The sequence below is a fragment of the Myotis myotis genome, unplaced genomic scaffold (genome assembly GCF_014108235.1).
Source record: "Myotis myotis isolate mMyoMyo1 unplaced genomic scaffold, mMyoMyo1.p scaffold_m19_p_4, whole genome shotgun sequence".
In the NCBI taxonomy this organism is placed as follows: domain Eukaryota; kingdom Metazoa; phylum Chordata; class Mammalia; order Chiroptera; family Vespertilionidae; genus Myotis; species Myotis myotis.
The window spans coordinates 54,428,057-54,446,108 of NW_023416346.1; the positions used below are offsets into that span (position 1 = coordinate 54,428,057).

The window sequence follows — 18,052 nt, forward strand, 5'->3', positions numbered from 1 at the left end:
CATGTGGCCCAAGTGCTATAGTCCTGTGCTATAGAGCAGAGGTAGTTCTCAAACTGAGTTTTCATCAGAGTCATCTGGGGCAGGGATGCTTGGTATTCCAGATTGCTGGGCCCACCCCCAAAGCTTCTGGTCAGCAGGTCTGGGATGGTGGTGGCTGAGAATGTGTGTTTCCAATAAGTTCCCAGGGATGTTGACTGATGCCTCTTGGTCAGGGGGATAAAAACGCTTCTATGTTCTTAAGTTCTTAGGACTGAGGCAGAGATGCCTTGGCTGCTGAGAGAGACACAGACCAGGGAGCAGCCTGAACAAAGACTAGGAATTTATTTGGCACTAGTCTAAAATTTCTGAGTGACTTGATTATATATATATATATATATATATATATATATATATATATATATATATATATATATGTGTGTGTGTGTAAGAAAAGTACCAAATTATGTTTAGCACTTAATGTATTCTAAATATTACTTAAATGGATGTATCATTAGATAGTATTTAGGTTCAGTTATTTCAACAAAGGTAAGAGGGAAGAGAACCAATATTTGAGCTCTATCAAGCCTCACACTAAATCCTTGACATATGTTTCCTTATTTGCTTCCCACAACAACCATACACAGATTTCTTAAAAGACATCGCCATTTTTTCAGATGAGGAAACTGAACCTCAGGAGCTTAAGTGACCTGATTAAGGTAACAAAACTGATCAGAGGTAAACCTGGGATTTCATCCCAAATCTAGGTCCGAAGCCCCTTCCATTATACCCTGCTCATAAATGCCTAAAGGACACATCGTTATTGAAAGAACAGAGGAAAGGAGGGAGAGTATTTTCAAGGAAAACATGTTGAAACCAAATGTTGGTCATGGAGAGTAAGTAATGAGGAAGGAAGCTGAAGGGATAGGACAGAGCTCCATTGTGCAGGGCCCTGTAAGTCACTTAAGGAATTTGTACTTTATCAGAGTCAATGAGAAGTCACTACAAAACATTAAGAAGGGGTGGGAGGTCAGATTAGATGTAGCCTAAGAGAAAGGGAGGTGATAGTAAGAGCAGAGGGGTGGGCTGGTGGAAGCTAGAAGGGATCCTAGAGCTCATCCTCACCACTCATCTGAAAGATGAGAAAACTGGGGCCAGGAGAGGGCAAGAAGCTTGCTGAAAGGATGCTGTGGGGCACTGCCCAGCTCCCCCTCCCCTTTAGTGCTGGAGCCCTGGTTCCCATCTGTAGGGAGTATTGGTGATGGACAGTGTACTGAGTCCCTCGCCAGGAATGGCCTTTGGCTGAAGAAAGCCACCAAGCCCGAGGTTATGCACCCAACCCAGAGGACTGGTCAGTGCAGGGATGTAAAGTCCTGGTCCCTTCACCACAATTTAAGACAACTCTGAGGGGCCACGCTGGCTCCAGAGTTCCCTGTGGGAGCCTTTGTTGTGGGTGCAACACAGTTAAACTTCCTTCTCTGACCAGTCCTGCTTTCTTCTCTACTCCTCCCCCACAGCAGGTGTTGATCCTAGGTGAGCTCCCCAAGAATCCTCCTGTTCACTTAGCTCTGTCTCACACTGTTTCCCTGGGAACATGGCTTGTGACACTTCCCTAAGGTCACAGGCCAATTCAATTGAGACAGGAGCCCATTTCTTATGACCCACTACCTCTGTCACATCCATCTGAGAACGTGGAACAAGTGGCCTTAGAGACTGAATCACAAGGTGCTAGGAGAAACCCCCTCCTCTCCTGGGGAGCGCCCTGCATGGTAATAAGTTTAAGTGTGTTGAAGCATTCCAGCTCCCTGTTACAGGAGGAAATGTCAGGTGCCTCTGTGGCTCCTCCCAGCTCCTCCATTTGCCTGGGACAGTGGCTAGAGGAGCTCAGCCTGGACCAGCTGAAATGAAGATCATACAGATGGCTCAAGGCTTGGGACCCAAGGACGTGGATCAGAGGGAGGCTGGCCTGCTCCAAGACAGAGTGGATTCCTAGGGAGTCTAAGAGACACCCCTGCCCCACCACACACACACACACACACACACACACACACACACACACACACACACACACACACTGAAGCAACTCCCTACTCCTCTTACAGTGAGACCCAGGGTTTCACAACTGGCATCCATGCTGTGCCCACTGACAGACTCTGTTCCCTGGAGTCCTCCCTCACAACATGCCAGCTGCTGCTGCCCTGTTTGATGGTGAAGTATAGGGAACCTTGTGTTGCCTTCTTACAGCCCTGCGAAGCCACAGCAATGGGAAGTGTATGCAGTCATTTGCTGCTTTTGTTTATTGGTGCGCAGCGGCTGCAAGGCCTGAAGGAGGCCAAACCCTAGACTTTGAGCAGCTCCCTCAGGATTCCCTCTCTGTCTTGGGGAGCTGGAGAGGTGCAGAGAGGAGGCCTCTGACCCTAGATTCCAATCAGGAGGCCAAATACTTTGGGTGAAACAAAGCTTTTGTTTATACACCAAGTCCCTCAAGTAGCAAACACGCCAATACTGAGTAAAGCATTCCAGTTCCCCAAAGTGTGAGACATAGACCACACACCTTAGAAGAAGGCTGTAAATGGGCAGTTTTAGAAGTTCCAAGTTTTGAGGCAAATCAGAACAGAGGCCAAACAAGGCTCTCAAAATGTTCTGTACTAAGAGGAAGAAATGGCTATGGGTCACTCCGCTAGGAAGACTGTAAATGCTCATTTCAGACATAAGAGTTCTGGTTAAAACATCACCAGAATGGACATTTATTTTCCTTGCACATCTATTTGTCCCCTAGGAATGCCATGTTCTATTTACCATGTCCATAATTGCAATTCTGGCTCCTCTAGCTTCTTCTCCAAGCTTATCACTCCTTATGATAATAACACCCACCTGACTTTTGATGATTATACTCAGCCATAGAATCTCTATTTTTTCAGAACCTATAATCCCCACTGCTATCATGAGCCTAGTTCTGTAATGGCCATTTCCCCTGTCAAGCTAACATACAGAGGAGAGCCACTGTTATATTTCTTAGTGGTGCTGGTGTCCCTCTTACCAGCTTGTTTCTCATCCTTGGTAAATGGTGTACAGTGGGGCCTTGAGTTACGAGTGTCCCAACTAACGAGTTTTGAGATACCAGCTGTCTCTCGGCCGATTTTTTGCATTGAGTTGATAGAGTAATTTGAGTTAACGAGCTCCTTAACGAGCTCGGTGTCTAAACGAATTAAACTCGTAAGTCAAGGCCCCACTGTATTCTGTGCTTTTCTCTTTTAATTTTCCAGTTTTGTCAGTATATCAACTCTAGTATGCTCAGTTCGGAATCTTTTCATTCCTTTTTCCACTACTGCCACAGCAAAGCATTTCCACATCACTTAGCATGCATCATCACTTTCTCTATACTACTAGGAACTATCCTAGTAATGAGTTTGCGCCATCTCTTGTGGTCCTTGCCAAGGTGTTAAATCTTATATTCCAGGAGAGTGTTCGCACATTGATAAACACCCCTTTATCCAAGCTTATAGTCCAGCTCCCTTGATCAAGCAGTTTCAGAATCCAATTTCAAGTGAATTCTTGAAGCTCCTGCCAATATATGCTGGCTCAGTCTTGCAACTCCTTGGGGTACAGTAATTTTCCTCTCTTATCAGGCCTAGAATGTTCATGCTGTGCCTTAACCCTCGTTATGGGCCTAGTCACCAGGAGGGGAAGTGAGTACACATATTATCTTGTGGATAATGCAGATGATGCATTGCCCCACTCAAGGCTGCAATGTTTCCTGGGAAAGCCCAACACAAGGACTAAGCTCTGCATCGTCTCCAAGCAAGAAGTGTGCATGGGGGTGTTCTATCAACAAGGAAGTCAAGACAATTCTTCAGGCTCAGAAGATTCAGGGAAATCTGAGTAATCAAGAGATTGGTAGCATCAATCTAGATATCCCCAAACCATTTATCAACATCCTCTTCTTTTCCAGGAAGCACCCTGGTTTTGGCATAGCAAACACCATTAGGAGTTTAATCTTCGTTGGAGTTCAATAAACACCAAATTATATAGGCTGATAGCTAATCTCTTCCCCATATTTCTCAAATACTTGATACATCACACCAGTTCCCTGTCCCCTTCTATCAGTATATCATCTTAATTCACCACCTGGTGAACATCTTAACAAGAATAGGACTGCCACTTTGTGGCAGGGGGCTATCTATGCTCCACCTACCCTCTGTGATATGGTCCTTGCTGCCAATTGTGCAGTGAGTGATCTAGTTCCCAAATCCCATCTAAGTGATGGATTTCTTGACTAACTCTCAGTTTCAAGTGTCATAATTTGAGTTCCCCAGAAAGCTGACTATAATACAGAATGTAGTGTTCAGGAAGCTTTTTAAGAGGAGTCTTTGAGATTAACACCTGTAGAAGAAAACAGACATAGTCGGGGGGGCGGGATTCAAGCTGTATTGCAGGTCCAACAGTAGCCTCTGACAATCCCACTGAGAGATCTGGAGTGACCACTCCGAATTATCCTAAGTTGGGTTGAGACAGTAAGGCCTTTCTTTGCTAGTCCCTGCATTGGGCTTCCCCAGGAAACTTTGTGACCTTGCGTGAGGCAATGCCTTGCACCTGAAGCAATCCCTGAAGTTCTAAGAGTGGAGGTAGCTTTGCTACAGTTCTCACAGCAGCTCAACCAAAAACTTCTTTATTGAAATGGGAGATGGGCTGGCATATCATAATATTCACTACATGCACCAACTTTTTTAAAATTTTCAATTAAAAGTAAAGAGTTAAGCATTTATCCTATCATTCCTATATAAATTGTATTTCATAGTAATAAAATAGCCATGGTTGATGAGGCTAAGTTCTATACAGAAGGAACTAGTTAATAAATTACAATAAATGATGGTGAGAAAAAACAAGATGGCAGTGTAGTTAAACATGGTACTGGCTGCCTCCCACAACCACATCCAAATTACAACTAAAGTACAGGACAACCATCATTCAGAACCACCTGAAATCTGGCTGAATGAAAGTCCTACAACTAGAGAAGTAAAGAAGAAAACACATTGAGACTGGTAGGAGGGGCAGAGGTGCAGAGTGGGCTGGTCCAATATCCATGTGTGGCATTCTTTTTTTTAATTGGGAGGAATATCTAAGCTTTGGAAGCCTCCCCTGAGGAGCAAGGGGTCCTAGCCCCGCACCAGACACCTCATCACAGGATTTCAGTGCTGGGAAGAGAAGTTCCTGTAACTTCGAGCTATTAAAAGTAGCAGGGATTTTGGCTGAATGACACAGAGGCTGCTGGAGTCCCAGGCAGTTACTTTTAAAGGGCCAGCACATTGACTTACTTGGACTCGCTCCCTCTGAGCTCCAGCACTAGTACATGGCATGGGGGGATCCAGGGACATAGCAGGAGGAACTGGATTGTCTGGCATTGGGGCAAGAACTCAGGGGCAACTTTCTCCCAGAGAAAAGTGCTGGCAGAGGTCATTGTTCCTATGCTGAGACCTCCCCTGTCACAGAGCTAACTGGCAGGGGCCATATCTGAATCTCCATCAACATGGCTCACACTGTTCACTCCGCCCTGGTAATTCCCTGTGACCCTGCCCCATCCAAGTTGCAGCTCCACCCAAGCTGTTTGCAGCAGCTTTTCCATATGAATGGCCTGTCCTGGCTCAGGTTTCAGGCTTTCCTAAAATCTCTGAAACAAATAGCAGCTGTTGTCAGTATGACCCATTACTCTCAATCAGTGGCCCTAGGCCTGGCACTAGCAGCAGCCTTCCTTGTTTCACAGCTTCGCCTCTTCTGGGCACTTCTAAGCCCAACACAAGTAGCAGCTATCTGCAGATCACTCTGTAGCTCCTGGCAGGTGGCCTCCAGCAGGGCACAGGCAATGGGTGACTTTGCAACTCTTGGGGGCCCCAGAGCCAGTGCACCCAGTGGACAGCTTCAGACTACACCAGATTACAACTCTACACATCCATGAGCAACACACTCAAGTGACAGACTCAGTGAGCACAAAAGCCCCCCTGCTCCATAGGGTTGTCTCTTGCACAGCAGCTCTTCCACTGTCATTGCAGCTTGTCCTCACAGCCAATTGGACTGATGGTCAATTCCTCCCAGTGATGCCAACTACAGCAATCAAGGCTCAACTACAACAAGACTGCGCACACAGTCCTCACAGGGGCACACCTAGAATGCCCAGCTCAGGTGACTGGGGAGGCTGAGCCACTGGACCCTATAGGACACCTACTACACAAGGCCACTCTACCAATTCCAGGAGACATAACAGCTCTACGTAATACATAGAAACAAACACAGGGGAGCAGCCAAAATGCGGAGACAAGCATGTTACAAATGAAAGAAGTGGAAGCAAGCAAGCTACTAGATACAGAGTTCAAAACCATGGCTATAAGGTTACTCAAGGATCTCAATGAGAGCTTCAAGGGACTTAATGAGAGCTTAAAGGAACTTAGTGAGACTTCTAAGGATTTTAGTGAGAATGACAAATACATAATAAAAGACCAGTCAGAAATTAAGCATATACTAACTAAAATAAAGAATAATTTACAGGGATTCAGCAGTAGAGTAGAGGATTCTGAGAATCAAATAAAAGATTTGAAATATGAGGAAGCAAAAAACACCCAATTAGAAGAGCAAAAAGAAAAAAATAATAGAAAAATATGAAGATAGCATTAGGAGCTTCTGGGACAACTTCAAGTGTACCAATGTTCACATTATGGGAGGTCCAGAAGGAGAAGAGAGAGAGAGCAAGATATTGAAACCATTTTTGAAGAAATAATGACAGAAAACTTTCCCTACCTGGTGAAAGAAATAGACTTACAAGTCCAGGAAGCACAGAAAGTCCCAAACAAGAGGTATCCAAAGAGGCCCACACCAAGACGCATCATAATTAAAATTCCAATGGCTAAAGACAAAGAGAGAATCTTAAAAGCAAGAGAAAAGCCTTTACCTACAAGGGAATGCCATATGACTATCAGCTGATTTTTCAACAGAAACTTTGCAGGCCAGAAGGGAGTGGCAAGAAATATTCAAAGTGATGAAAAGCAAGAACCTACAACCAAGATTACTCTACCCAGCAAAGCTGTCATTTCTTGTGCACAGACAAGAAAAAGCTAAAGGAGTTCATTACCACCAAAACAGTATTACATGAAATGTTGAAGGGTATTCTTTAAGACAAGGAAGAGGAAAAAAGAAGAAGGAAGGAGAAGAAAAAGAAAGAGGAAGAGGAGGAGGAGAAGGAGGGGGAGGAAGAGAAGAAGAAGAGGAAGAAGAAAATTATGAACAATAAATGGCAAATACATAGCTATCAGCAATTGAATCTAAAAATCAAAATAAGCAAACAAGAAATCTAATGAACAAAATAAACTGATGAATAAAGTAGAACCAGAGGCATGGAAATATGGAACAAACAGATTAATCTCAGAGGGAAGGAAGGAAGTAGGTGTTGGAAGAGATTAACCAAAGGACATATGCATATATGCATTACCTATGGACACAAACAATAGGGTGGTGAAGGCCTGGAGTGGGGTGGGAACTGGGTTTAGGGGGTAATGAAGAGAAAAATCAGGGACATCTGCAATACTCTCAACAATAAAGATTTAAAAATTAAATAAAATAAAAGTAAAAGAAAGATAAGAAATTATGGATTTAGACTATCATCATTTGCAATCCCAATAAATATTTTTCAGACAAGGACCATCAATTAATGAAAACGTAAAGTAAAAGGTTGATGGGGAACTTTATGCAGGTGCACCTTGTTTTATTGTGCTTCACTTTAACTACAAATATTGCTTTTTTTTTTTTTTTTACAATTTGAAGACTGTGGCAACCCTGCCTCAAGCAAGTCTATTGCTGCCATTTTCCAACAGTATTTGTTCACTTAATATCTGTGTCATATTTTGGTAATTCTCACAATATTTCAAACTTTTAAATTATAATTATACTTGTTATAGCGATCTTTGATCAGTGATATTTAATGTTACTATTGTAATACTTCTAAGGCACCACAAACCACACCCTTATAAAATGGAGAACTTAATTGAGAAATGTTGTGTGTGTTCTGACTGTACCACCAACTGTCTATTCTCTTTCTCTTCAACAGCTTCACTATTCCCTGAGACAGAACAATATTGAAATTAGGCCAATTAATACCCTACAGTGGCCTCTAAGTATTCAAGTAAAGGAAAGAATTACACATCCCTTACTCTAAATCAAAACTCAGACATGATTAAGCTTAGTGAGGAAGGCATGTTGAAAGTCAAGATAGGTCAAAAGCTAGGCCTCTGCACCAAACATGTAGCCAAATTGTGAATGCAAAGAAAATTTTCTTGAAGGAAATGAAAAGTGCTATTCCTGTGAACACATGAATGATAAGTGAAACAGCCTTATTTATCCTGTATATTAAAAGGCTAATATACAATTGTTCCCTCAACCCGGAGTTCAATCAGGAGTTCAACTGGGAGTTTGACCAGGGGGCAGGGCCAGCTGGCCAACTGCCTGTGGCCCCTCCCCCCGGCCATCCCTCCCGGTCAGCCCTGATCAGGGCAGGCCAGCCAGACCCCACCTGTGCATTAATTCGTGCACCAGGCCTGTAGTTACTGATATTCCTTTAAACCAAAGCTCAATTCAGAGCAAAGCCCCAAGTCTCTTTAATTCTATGAAGCCTAAGAAAGATGAGGAAGCTGCAGAAATTTGAAGGTAGCAGGTGTTGGTTCATGAAGTTTAAGGAAAGAAGCCTTGTCCATGACATAAAAGTGCAGGGTGAAGTAGCAAGTGCTGATGTAGAAGCTTCAGCAAATTATCTAGAAGATCTAGATAAGGTAATTAATGAAGGTGACTGCACGGAACAGATTTCCAATGTAGACCAAACAGACTTAGATTGAAAGAAGATGCCAACTAAGACTTTCCTAACTAAAGAGAGGTCAATACTTGGCTTCAAAGTTTCAAAAGACAGCCTCTTTTAAAACTTTGTTAGGGGCTAATGAAGCTGGTGACTTTAGGTTGAAGCCAATGCTCATTTACCATTTCAAAATTCCGAGGGCCCTTAAGAATGACACTAAATCTACTCTGTCTGTCCTCTATAAATGGAAAAACAAAGCCTGAATGACAGCATGTTTGTTTACAACAGTGATGGCGAACCTATGACACGCGTGTCAGAGGTGACACGTGAACTCATTTTTTTTGTTGATTTTTCTTTGTTAAATGGCATTTAAATATATAAAATAAATATTAAAAATATAAATCTTTGTTTTACTATGGTTGAAAATATCAAAAAATTTCTATATGTGAGACGGCACTAGAGTTAAGTTAGGGTTTTTCAAAATGCTGACATGCCGAGCTCAAAAGGTTTGCCATCACTGGTTTACAACATGGTTTACTTAATATTTTAAGCTCACTGCTAAGACCTACTGTTCAGAAAAAAGGATGCCTTTCAAAATATTACTGCTCATTGACAATGCACCTCATCACCCAAGAGCTCTGATGGAGATGTACAATGAGAATATTGTTGTTTTCATGCCTGCTAACACAACATCCATCCTGAAGCCCATGAATCAAGGAGTAAATTCGACTTTCAAGTTTGTTTAAGAAATACATTTTATAAGGTTATAGCTACCATAGATTATTATTCCTCTGATGGATCTGGACAAAGAAATGAAAACCTTCTGTAGAGGAGTCATCATTCTAGATGCCATTAAAAACATGGTGATGATTCATGGGAAAGAAATCAACATTAACAGGAATTCACAGATTACTTTGAGGGGTTCAAGACTTCAGTGGATGAAGTAACTACAGATGTGGTAGAAATAACAGGAGAGCTGGAATTAGAAGTGGAGCCTGAAGATATGTCTGAATTGCTGCAACCTCAGAATAAACTTTTAACAGATGACAAGTTGCTTCTTATGGAAGAGCAAAGACAGTGGTTTATTGAGATGGAATCTACTCCTAGTGAAGATTCTGTGAAGATTGTAGAAATAAGGGAACAGGATTTAGAATATTACATGAACTTAGTTGACAAAGCAGTGGCAGGGTTTGAGAGGACTGACTCTAAATTTGAAAATAGTTCTACTCTGGGTAGAACGCTATCAAAGAGTATCTCTAATGCTACAGAGAAATCATTCCTGAAAGGAAGTCAATTAATGAGGCAAAGTTCATTATTGTTTTACTTTAAGAAATTGCCGAGATGAGTCACAAGCTTGCCTGTGCAGAGCCTGCTGCTGCCTGAGGACCGAGATATGGGGATGGTAAAGATGGCGGCGGTATAGGCAGACGCGTCCCAGGTCGTGTCCCGGAGCAAATGGAGTGAGCAGCTGAAACTAGTAACATCCACCCCGAATTGGCGAAATTGCTCAGCTGGTGAGACGGTTTGCAGCCGGGAAGAGCAGAACTCCCCTGGAAAGGTAAAAAAACCAGGGATTTGGGCAGGAAAGTTTGCCAGACCTCTGAGCCCAGAGAGTCGGAGGGAGACCGCGTGGCAGACAGCCACGTCCCTTGGGACAGGCACAGCCCCTGACGGGGGAAAGGAGAACCGCGGGATTCCTGGCGCCGCCAGGGGAATTGCGAGCTGGGTTCTGTGATCACGGAGGACTGAGCCTAAAGAGGGCAGCCTGAAGAGCTGACCAGACCATGCAGTCCCGGTAAGAGAAGAAGCTTACAGAAACCAAGCCTTCCCCATTTCCGCGGCCGGCGTTTGTTTGTTTGTTTTCACTGAATCCTGTTCATGGGACATTTCGGATACAGACACTCACCTGTGCTGAAGAGAGGGAGAGGGTGCGGAGGAGTGGAATCTGGGGAGAGACTGAGGAGAGAAGGGGGGCCGGGAGAGGTGGCAGCGAATTGAGTGCTGAGATACCCCTGAGCCCAGGACTGGGGCAGCCATTCTCTCCGGAGAGTGAGACTCCTCCCCCCAGCCCCCAGGCAAGGAGCACAGCCACACCCAGATTCCACCCTGTAGGAGATCAAGGATTAAAATAACCTGATCAGTCCCTGGGAGTTAACAGGGTCTGGCCTATAGAGGGATTTTCAATCCCAGCAAAAACACAGCACCGGTAAATATTACGCAGCCAGCTCTGGGCAGTGAACTTCCACTGGACAGAGAGGCTCTATAGCCTCAGAGGCCAACCCCAGAACACTGCCACCCAGAGGCTGACCCACAAACTGACTCTTTGCTAAACACAAAATAAGGCAGTCTGGGAAACAAATGCGGCTTGCTTTAAAATAAGGACTGTGGTTTACAACACAGAGGAACAGTGTATCGCAGGGAAACTCAACACTCTCCTGAATACCTGGCAGGTCTAAGGCGAGCCACACTGAGGAATAGAAGAACCGAAGGACCTTCACTACTGCAATATTTTTTTTCTTTTTCCACCTTTTAACTAAGAAACCATTTTTTTTCTTTTTTTTTTCTTTTCTTCTTTTTTTTTCTTCTTTTTTCCATCACCTGATTTTACCCTTTTAATTACTACCTTCTTATTTTTAACCAGTATTATTACTGCTACCATTTTACCATTTTTTTTTAAAGTGCCATTTTATTTTCTCTTTATTTTATTTTGGGGTTAGTGTTCTCCATTCTATTTTCATCGTTATATTATTGGTTGTTTCTAGTTTGCATTCATCTCCAGGGAGCTGTTGCTGGAATTTGTTAGGATTAATGGCTGTTCTATAGGAGTATTCTCCTCATATAAAAAAGTCTCTTCCCCTCTTCCACTTCATTCTCTCTTTTCGCTCTTTCTTTTCTTTTCTCGCTTTTATTTTCCCCCCTCCTTTTTCCCAATTTCATTTTTGCACTCCTTTTTTTGGTCCCTACTTTTCTTTTCTTTTTCCTCTTTTATCTTTTTCTCTTCCTTCTTCCTTATCCCCTAATTCTCTTAATTCAGGTGGTCACCTTTATTTGGGGTTATTAATATCGTGAATATATTTGTGTATAGTGCCTGGTACGTGGTGCCTTGTTGTGTTGTATTTTGTGCCTTTAAATCAACGCAGCAGATCCAAGCAACAGCAACCTCCTGAGCACCACACCCTCTGCTGAGGAACAGCAGCTGTACGTGAAACCTCAACCCACCAGTCAGAAGAGCCACCACAGCTGTGAACAGCACCCACCAGAGGAGCTGCTGCCAACTGAAGAGCAGCTGCTACCGCAACCGCCCGAAGAGCAACCACAGACCAAGGGGTCACTGCCACCAAGGGAGCAGCCACTGAACGACTCAACGTCTAGATATGTCAGTGAGATCAAACATGGGTAGACAAAGAAACCCCCAAAGGAAAGAGAAGGAGGACTCTCCAGAAAAGCAGCTAAGTAATACAGAGGCATGCAACATGACAGAAAAAGAATTCAGAATAAGGGTCCAAGAGTGCATAAACCGAATGGAGGAAAAATCGACAACCTCTGCAAGAAGCAAGAAGAAACAGATGAAAAAATCGATAACATATGGAAGAAGCTAGAAGAAACAGATGAAAAAATCAACAACTTAAGTAAGACCCAAGAAGAAATGAAGAGTGATATAGCTGCAATGAAAAACTCCATTGAAAGTATCAACAGTAAACTGGGTGAAGCAGAGGACCGAATTAGTGAATTAGAAGACAAGGAAGCAAAACACACCCAAATTGTACTGCAATTGGAGAAAAAAATGAAAAGACAGGAGGAGAGCCTAAGGGAGCTTTGGGACAACATGAAACGAAACAACATACGGATAATAGGGGTACCAGAACAACAGAAGGATGAACAAGGATTAGAAAACCTATTAGAAGAAATAATATCAGAAAACGTCCCTGAGGTGGGGAAGAAAAAAGTCACACAAGCCCAGAGAGTCCCAAACAAGGTGAACCCGAAAAGACCCACACCAAGACACATCATAATTACCATGGCAAATATTCAGGACAAAGAGAGAATCTTACAGGCTGCAAGAGAGAGACGGAAAGTTACATACAAGGGATCTCCCATTAGATTGTCAAATGATTTCTCAACAGAAACACATCAGGCCAGAAAAGAATGGACGGAAATTTACAAAGTGATGCAAAGCAAAGGACTGAATCCAAGAATACTCGATCCAGCAAGGCTATCATTCAAACTTGAAGGGGAAATAAGAAGCTTCACAGACAAAAAAAGGCTAAGGGAGTTTATCACCACCAAGCCAGCAATGCAAGGAATGCTAAAGGGACTGGTATAAAAATAAGAAATAAAAAGCTCAGAAAGAAAACAGCCACACAAAAACAGAAATGGCTACAAACAAATACCTTTCAATAATAACTTTAAACGTAAACGGACTAAATGCTCCAAACAAAAGACATCGAGTGGCTGAATGGATAAAAAAACATGACCCATACATCTGCTGTCTACAAGAAACCCACCTCATTAGAAGGGACTCACACAGACTGAAAGTGAAAGGATGGAAAAATAGCTTTCAGGCAAATGGAAAGGAAAAGAAAGCTGGGGTAGCAATACTTATATCGGACAAAATAGACCTCCAAGTGAAGGCCATAACAAGAGATAAGGAAGGCCACTTCATAATACTAAAGGGATTAATACAACAAGAAGATATAACCCTGGTAAACATATATGCACCCAATGCAGGAGCACCCAAATTCATAAAAAAACTCCTGGAAGATATCAAAGGAGAGATTGACAACAATACAATCATAGTAGGGGACTTTAATACACCACTGACATTACTGGATAAGCCCTCTAGACAAACAATCAGCAAAGATACAGCAATCCTAAATGACTCACTAGATCAGATGGACTTAATAGACATCTTCAGAACACTTCACCCCAAAGCCAGGGAATATACATTCTACTCAAATGCTCATAAGACATATTCAAAAATAGACCATATATTGGGTCACAAGCAAAGTATCCCCAAATTCAAGAGGATTGAAATCATAAAAAGCGTCTTCGCAGACCACGATGGCATAATATTAGAAATAAACTACAATAAAAACAACCCAAAATACTCAAACACCTGGAAGCTGAATAGCATGCTATTAAATATTGATTGGGTTACCAATGAAATCAAAGAAGAAATTCGAAACATCCTGGAAAATAATGACAATGAAAACACAACAATCCAAAACCTATGGGACACAATGAAAGCAGTACTGAGAGGGAAGTTTATAGCTCTACAGGCCTATCTCAAAAAATAAGAAAAAATGGTAGTAAATCATCTAACTCTACAACTCAAAGAATTAGAAAGAGAGCAACAAGAAAACCCCAGAGTGAGCAGAAGGAAGGAGATAATAAAGATTAGAGCAGAAATAAATGACATAGAGACCAAAAAAACAATACAGAAAATCAATGAAACCAAGAGCTGGTTCTTTGAAAGGATAAACAAGATTGACAAACCTCTAGCCAGACTCACCAAGAAGCAAAGAGAGAGTACCCAAATAAACAAAATCAGAAACGATAGAGGCGAAATAACAACAGACCCCACAGAAATACAAATGATTGTTAAAAAATACTATGGACAGCTCTACTCCAACAAACTAGACAACCTGGAGGAAATGGACAAATTCCTAGAAAAATACAACATTCCAAAACTCAATCAGGAAGAATCTAAACATCTCAACAGGCCAATAACTATGGAAGAAATTGAAGCAGTCATCAAAAAGCTTCCATCAAACAAAGGCCCAGGACCAGACGGCTTCACAGGGGAGTTTTACCAAACATTCAAGGAAGAACTAAAACCTATCCTCCTCAGACTACTACAAAAAATTCAAGAGGAAGGAACACTTCCACGCTCATTCTATGAAGCCAGCATCACCCTAATACCAAAACCAGGTAAAGACAACACAATGAAAGAGAATTACAGGCCAATATCCCTCATGAACATAGATGCCAAAATCCTCAACAAAATCTTAGCAAATAGGATCCAGCAGTACATCAGAAAGATCATACACCATGACCAAGTAGGATTTATCCCAGGGATGCAAGGATGGTACAATATCCGCAAATCAATAAACGTGATACATCACATAAACAAATTGAAAGAAAAAAACCACATGGTCATATCAATTGATGCAGAAAAAGCATTTGACAAAATTCAACACCCATTTTTGATAAAAGCTCTCAGCAAGGTGGGAGTAGAAGGATCATACCTCAACATAATAAAAGCCATATATGACAGGCCCACAGCCAACATCATACTCAATGGACAAAAACTAACACCATTTCCCCTACGAACAGGAACAAGACAGGGATGCCCCCTCTCACCACTCCTGTTCAACATAGTACTGGAAGTGTTAGCCATTGCAATTCGGCAAGAAGAAGAAATAAAAGGCATCCAAATTGGAAAAGAGGAAGTAAAACTGTCCTTATTTGCAGACGACATGATATTATACATTCAAAACCCTAGAGACTCCATCAAAAAGCTACTGGACTTAATACATGAATTTGCCAATGTAGCAGGATACAAAATTAACCCCAAGAAATCCAAGGCATTTCTATACACCAATAGTGAACTTTCAGAAAGAGAGATTATAAAAACAATCCCGTTTACCATCGCACCAAAAAAATTAAGCTACCTAGGAATAAACTTAACTAAAGAGGTAAAAGACCTCTACTCAGAAAACTACAGGACGTTGAAAAAAGATATAGAGGAAGACATAAACAGATGGAAGAACATACCATGTTCATGGATTGGTAGAATCAACATCATTAAAATGTCCATACTACCCAAAGCAATCTATAAATTCAACGCACTTCCCATTAAAATACCAACGGCATACTTCAGAGATCTAGAACGAACTCTCCAAAAATTCATCTGGAATAAAAAAAGACCCCGAATAGCTGCAGCAATCCTGAAAAAGACCAAAGTAGGTGGGATCTCAATACCAGATATCAAGTTGTATTACAAAGCCACTGTTCTCAAAACTGCCTGGTACTGGCACAAGAATAGGCATATAGATCAATGGAATAGAATAGAGAGCCCAGAAATCGGCCCGAACCAATATGCTCAATTAATATTTGACAAAGGAGGCAAGAACATACAATGGAGCCAAGATAGTCTCTTCAATAAATGGTGTTGGGAAAATTGGACAGATATATGCAATAAAATGAAACTAGACCACCAACTTACACCATACACAAAAATAAACTCAAAATGGATAAAGGACTTAAATGTACGACAGGAAACCATAAAAATTCTAGAAGAATCCAAAGGCAACAAAATCTCAGACATATGCCGAAGCAATTTCTTCACTGATACAGCTCCTTGGGCACTTGAAACGAAAGAGAAAATGAACAAATGGGACTACATCAAAATAAAAAGCTTCTGCACAGCAAAAGAAACCATCAACAAAACAACGAGAAAACCCACTGTGTGGGAAAACATATTTGCCAATGTCCTATCTGATAAGGGCCTAATCTCCAAAATTTATAGGGAACTCATACAACTTAACAAAAGGAAGATAAACAATCCAATCAAAAAATGGGCATAGGACCTAAATAGACACCTTTCAAAAGAGGACATTCAGAAAGCCAAGAGACATATGAAAACATGCTCAAAGTCACTAATCATCCGAGAGATGCAAATCAAAACAACAATGAGGTACCATCTCACACCTGTCAGACTGGCTATCATCAACAAATCAACAAACGACAAGTGCTGGAGAGGATGTGGAGAACAAGGAACACTTGTGTACTGCTGGTGGGAATGCAGACTGGTGCAGCCACTATGGAGGACAGTATGGAGTTTCCTCAAAAAACTGAAAATGGAACTCCCATTTGACCCTGTGATCCCACTTCTAGGAATATATCCCAAGAAACCAGAAACACCAATCAGAAAGGATATATGCACCCCTATGTTCATAGCAGCACAATTCACCATAGCTAAGATCTGGAAACAGCCTAAGTGCCCATCAGTAGATGAATGGATTAGAAAACTGTGGTACATCTACACGATGGAATACTATGCTGCTCTAAAAAGGAAGGAACTCTTACCATTTGCAACGTCATGGATGGAACTGGAGAGCATTATGCTAAGTGAAATAAGCCAGTCAATGAAGGAAAAATACCACATGATCTCACTCATTCATGGATAATAGAGACCATTATAAACTTTTGAACAATAATAGATACAGAGGCAGAGCTGCCTCAAACAGATTGTCAAACTGCAGCAGGAAGGTCGGGGAGGGTTGGGGGGCAGGAGGTAGGGGGGTAAGAGATCAACTAAAGGACTTGTATGCATGCATATAAGCATAACCAGTGGACATAAGACATTGGGGGATAGGGGAGGCTAGGGGACTGTCTAGGGCGGGGGGATAAAATGGACACATATGTAATACCCTTTGTAATACTTTAAGCAATAAAAAAAAAAATGCTAAAGAAAAAAAAAGAAGAAAAAAAAAAAGAAATTGCCACAGCCAGTCCAACCTTCAGGAACTACTACCCTAGTCAGTTAGCAGCCATCAACGTTAAGGCAAGACCCTTCACCAGCAAAGAGATTATGATTTGAAGGCCTGGGATTGGTGGGGGCGAGGGGTTAGAAGGAGTTAATGGGGGAAAAGAGGGAGGGACATGTAATACTTTCAATAATAAAGATTTTTTTGAAAAAAAGATTATGACCAATTATTAAGGCTCAGATGATGGTTAGCATATTTTAGCAGTAAAGTATTTTTAAATTAAAGCATGTACCGTGTGGTTTTGGACATAATGTTATTGCATACTTAATAGACTACAGTATAGTGTAAATATAACTTTCATATACACTGGGAAACCAATAGATTTATGTGACTTGATTTATGGAAATATTCATTTTACTGAGGCTGTCTGGAGCTGAACCCACAATATTTCCGAGGTAACCCTGTGGTGGAACATTCAGATTACCTCCACCTGAATTGACTGATCAATCTGAACACCACCAAGTGTTGAACAGTATGTACCTCCTAATGTGATGCAGTAGGAAGTATACAGCACCACCTCTGAGCATTCCTGCTTTTAAAAAATTGTATTGGAATCTAATAAAGCCTTCAGAGCCAACTTATGATTTATAGTTAATTTTCACTTATTCCTCTAACAAGAAGAGCAAGCAAAGTGACAACACAAAGATGCAAACAGAGAAATTAGAGTGTAGGCATTCAATAGTACAAGTAACTT

General features: G+C 41.8%; 1 pseudogene; it reads left to right on the forward strand.

The window, feature by feature from the left end:
• Window positions 1–865: 865 nt before the first annotated feature.
• On the forward strand, window positions 866–17,406 carry LOC118653409 (annotated as a pseudogene).
• The last annotated feature ends 646 nt before the right edge of the window (window positions 17,407–18,052 follow it).